The sequence below is a fragment of the Rhincodon typus genome, chromosome 19, assembly GCF_021869965.1.
Source record: "Rhincodon typus isolate 14 chromosome 19, sRhiTyp1.1, whole genome shotgun sequence".
Classification (NCBI taxonomy): domain Eukaryota; kingdom Metazoa; phylum Chordata; class Chondrichthyes; order Orectolobiformes; family Rhincodontidae; genus Rhincodon; species Rhincodon typus.
In genome coordinates, this window is record NC_063350.1 from 6916261 (window position 1) to 6921724 (window position 5464).

Below are 5464 nucleotides of genomic sequence, written 5' to 3' on the forward strand. Positions count from 1 at the left end.
AATAAATGGATTTTCACTCCCAATTGCTCAATGATAAAGGACCATGCAGCATCTGGTTCATTTAACACAATAAGTGTAATGAAGTTGGTGACGAATCACTATGACCAATCTCCTAACAGTTTGTCTAAACCACATTCAGACACAAGGCAAGGAAAATTTCAGTGGTGGTGAGCTTTACAAACAGTAGGTCCAAAATCACCCATTTGTCCCAAGGTGTGTTGCACTTGCTATGTGCCATAGCTCTGTTTACTCACATACTGACTCCTGAAATGTCATTTTCTGAAATAAGTCTAATTTGCATTTGAATGAATCAGCACTGTTTCACATTACCTGACTAAGGGGCTATGATCTGAAAGCTTGGGTTTTCAAATAAACCTGTTGGTCTATAACCTGGTGCCGTGTGATTTCTGACTTTGTCCACTCTCTCCCTAGGGAGCCTACTCTATTGATTAACTACCTTCTAACTGAAGTGTTATTTCTGTGGATTAGATTTTAATTTACTTTCCTTGACAAATTAAAAAGGTCAGTTATCAGTCAGTTTGAATGAAACAAAATCTTACAAACTGCAATGTTTTTAACTTTCTTAGTAATGCTAGTTAAAAGAGGAACATTTGTAGGTAGTGCACTGGATCTAAATCGCTTCTCATGTTCAAATATTCCTAAAAGATTTTATTATCCACTCAAAGCAACAGCTTGCACTCCAGAAAGGAAAATAAAAGCACTTGTATTTCTATAGTGTCTTTCACCGTCTTGGTGATGAAAAAGCTTTGAAGCCATTTTAAGTACTTTTGTTTTGAAGTGTAGTCACTACTGTAACAATGCTGTCAGTTAATACACTGCACGATCCCACATACTGACATGATAATCAACTAACTATTGTGGCGATTTGATAGAACAGAACTATATATTGCTGTGAAGAGATAAGTTGCTGAATCCTTTCATCTAATCTCATCAGGACGATGCCAGAATGCAAATTTCAAGCCATCTCCATTTATACTAATGAGAAAAACTGTTGATTGCAAACTAACTAATTTTTCGAAATGAATTAGGAGCCTATAAATTTCCTGCCAACCTTACCAAGTCTGAGTTGACTTGCCCACCAATCAACTCCCTTTTCCCATGTAGTAAACTTATGCTTGTTTGAACTTTGACATTCTTGTGTTGTGATGCAGGGCAGAAACCTTCAGCAGCGTGTCTCTCTTTGCAGAAATGTTTGTGATTTTAGTGGAGGGATAAATATGGGCCAGGGCAATGGGAGAACACTTCTGTTCTTCGAAATAGTGCCATTGGATCTTTTACATCCGCTTGAGAGGGCAGGTGGGAGCCTCAATTAGTATCAACATCGCTATTATTGTCAGCCCAGATTGTATGCTGAAGTCGCTGGGATGGGACCTGAACTTGTGACCCTTGGACTCAGGTGAGAGTCCGACTCACCGAGTCAGATTATGTTTTCAGCTCTGGAAGTGAAACTTGAACTCTCAGCCCTCTGCTGCAGAGGCAGAAGTGCTACTGTGGAGCCAAATGTGTCTCTGCGATTACTGAGATCTGCTTCTGCCACCTATAAGCACTGCACATTCCAAATAGAAGTTATTTCATTTTTATTTAGAGTATGGAGTTGCTGCCAGTGGGTTAGTGTAAAACCATTCCTTGTAGGCTCCCAGTTGGTGACATCACCAACAAAATCTGGAAAAGAAAATTCCAAAAACAAGTCATCCCGTGTGGCACGAGGATGTTTCTGCACGCACAGGAATTACGGCAGTGGAGCTCCCAGTTGCTAATTCAAATTATGATGTGAAAAGTTACATAATGCAGATGCTTACATTACTCAAAACTGGCTGGAAAATTCCTAAAAGTGAGACGTGCAATTACTTCAGCTAAACTGCCATGTCCCGTGACAATTTTAACTTTGGTTCCTGGAGAGAATGCTGGTGATGTTCTGACTCTGAACTTCAGTGGAAAAAGTTTCCCAGGATGTAGGAGGGCACCGTCATATTTTAACAGGATCGTTGTCCATTCTAGCTGCTCTTTGAACACCATTTCATTGAAAAACTAATAAGGTTGTTTCTGTTTCCGTTTTGTTATCTGTAATCCACCCAAAATCTACAGTGCAGCATCTCTCCTCTTATCCCACTCCTAGTCTCTATCTTTTCCCTTTTTATTTTTACTTAAGCCTTTTGCCTCTCTTTAGTTTGGCAGTTGATAAATTTGCTCGGTGCAAGTTCACTGTCATATAGAGCATACCTTTCTGTTGTTGGCTTTGAATTTCTTAGATTGAGCATTACCTGGAACCACCTTTATTTATGCTTCTCACTGAGAGGGGCTCTATGTCATTGGGCCATGTATGTCTTCCTTCGCAGTACATAGCTGCCTTTTGAACACATTGATGCCAACATTGGTGGCATAGTAGACAGTGAAGAAGTTTTCTAAGATTACAAAGGGATCTTGATCAAATGGGTCAATGGGCTGAAAAATGGCAGATGGAGTTCAATCTGGATAAATGTGAGGTATTGCATTTTGGTACAGCAAACAAGGGTACGGCCTTGGGTAATTTTGTAGAACAGAGGGACCTAGGGGTGCAGGTACATAATTCATTGAAGTTTCCATCACACATAGACAGGGTGGTTAAAAGGGCAACTGGCACGCTTGCCTTCATTGCTCAGTCCTTTGAGTACAGGAGTTGGGAAATCATGTTGAGGTTGTACAGGACATTTGCGAGGCATCTTCCGAAGTACTGTGTCCAGTTTTGGTTGCCCGGTTATAGGAAGGATATTATCAAGCTGGAGAGGTTTCAGAAGAGGTTTACCAGGATGTTGCTGGGTATGGAAGGTTTGAGTTATAAAGATAGGCTGGGACTTTTTTCACTGAAGTGTAGGAGGTTGAGAGGTGACCTGATAGAAGTTTATAAAATAATGAGAGGTATAGATAGAGTTAATGGTAGTTGTCTTTTCCCTAGGTTGGGGCATTTCAAGACTAGGGGCACATTTTTAAGGTGAGAGGAGAAAGATTTAAAAATGACATGGGGGAAAATTATTTTACGCAGAGGGTGGTTAATGTGTGGAATAAACTTCCTGAGGATGTGGTGGATGAGGATACAATTATAATGTTCAAAAGACATTTGGATACATACATGAATAGGAAAGGTTTGGAGGGATATGGGCAGGGACAGGCAGGTGGGACTAGTTTAGTTTGGACTAATGTTCGGCATGGACTAGTTGGACCACAGGGTCTGATTCCGTGGTGTATGACTCTGTAGAATATCAGATCTCCACACCTGACACTGTCAAGCATTGGACATTTCTCACTGTTCTTTTTCACTTCTACCCGTTTATTGCATATTTTCCTGGTAAATATCTCATTAAAACAAATTGTTTGCTCATCATCATATTGCTGTTTGTGGAACCTTGCTTAGAGCAGTATGCTGACATCATTTCCACCGTACTACATCAACGATGTTTTAAAGATAGTTCATTGACTGTAAAGCACTTTGGGATAACCTGAAGTATGGTAAAGTGCTATAGAAAGTCAAGTCGTACTTTCTCTGCGAGTTTGCAGCAGAGGAGCTGATGTTCAGCTGGACTGATGTGTTTCTGCCATGTCCCACCTGAGCCATCTCTCGTTCATCTTCACTGACCACTATAAGCTTAACTTCAATCCCTTGATCCGATGCTTATAAGACTATTTGCCTCAGCTACTGCATATAACAGTGAGCTCCATATTATTTCGGAAAACTAGCATGCAGGTACAGCAGATAATAAAGAAAGCGAATGGAATGTTTGCTTTTATAGCTAAAGGAATAGAATATAAAGGTAAGGAAGTATTGTTGCAACTATACAAGGCATTGGTGAGACCACACCTGGAGTATCGAGCACAGTTTTGGTCCCCTTATTTGAGGAAAGATGTAGTGGCATTGGAGGCAGTTCAGAGAGGTTCACTAGATTGATCCCAGAGATGAGTGGTATATTGTATGAAGAGAAATTGAACAGTTTAGGCCTATACTCTCTAGAATTTATAAGAATGAGGGGAAATCAAATTAAGCTATTCAAGATGATAAAAAGTATAGATAAAATAAACGTGAAGTGGATGTTTCCTCTTGTGGGGCATTTTTGAACGAAGGGTCATAGTCTTAGGATAAGGGGTAGCAAATTTAAGAGTTGAGGAGAAACTACTTCTCCCAAAAGATTGTGAATCTGTGGAATCAGCTACCCCAAAGTGCTGTGGATGCTGGGACAGTAAGTAAATTTAATGAGGAGTTAAGACAGATTTTTAATTGGTAATGGGTTAAAGGATTATGGGGAGAAGGCAGGACAATGGTGAGGAGCATATCAGCCATGATCGAATGGTGGAGCAGACTTTGATGGGCCGAATGACCTAATTCTGCCCCACTATTTTATGAACGTATGAACTTATGTGAATATTTTATTTATTACTCTAGTTCTGGTCAGCGAAGCTCAGCAAAGTTGAAAGAACACATTTCATTTTCCACTTGGGGACTCAATATCGAGTTCAACAGCTTTTAGAATCTGAACACCTTCCATGTCTTTTATCCATTCCCACACCCCAGGCTGTGTCATGACATGGGTTGCTTTCATCATAGCCAACCCATTTTCACCTCCTCACTGTCCGCATTCCCAGCTTTTCTTTCTCTTCAACTTATCATTATCCGTTCCTCTGTCTGCTCAACTGCTGTCCTTTCTCTTTGGGCTCAATATCCACCTGTTGTTTACTCCTCCTCCCACCCCAACCCCCTGTCTTCGGCATATATGCCACCTCTTCCCAACTACACTCAGTTCTGAAGAAGAGTCACTGGACCCCAAACATTATCTCTGCTTTCTCTCCACAAAAGCTGCCAAACTTCCTGAGTTTCTCCAGCAATGGCTGTTCTTGTTTCAGACTTCCAAGATCTGCAGTTCTTTGTTTTTTATTAGTGTAAACAGATTGTCTAGTTATCATTCTGGTCTGTGTGGAACACTGGACACATGCTGACTGCTGTCTTTCTTGCTGCAAACCCTTTGATAACTTTTACTCACTTGGTGCTGTATTGGCTAAGTGTCAAGTTATGTTTGTTAGCACTTCTATGAAGCACCTTGGGAAATTGGCCTATTTTTAAAAAAAAAGGTGGTATGTAAATGCAGGCCATTGGCTGAATTTTTTCACTGGCATCTCTCAACATGGCCAGTACGCAGTGTTTCTTTTTAAGAAGAAAACAGTGCTCCAAGTAAAGTCACTTTGGAGGATGATTTATCTGCCTCTTAGCCAAGCTGTGTTTTTGTTTTTCTAGGATGGCCCTGGTGCGAATGAAGCAGGAAGGGCGAGAGGGAAAGTATATGTGCAAGTACATTGTGCACTCGATGTGGGAGGACTTGGAGCAACGGGGTAAAGTAATGGGGGTAAGTCAGTCACACATCTGGAAGAGGTTTCCCCTTGGATAAGTAGTGGGCTATGTTGAATGTTGCATGTTATCCAA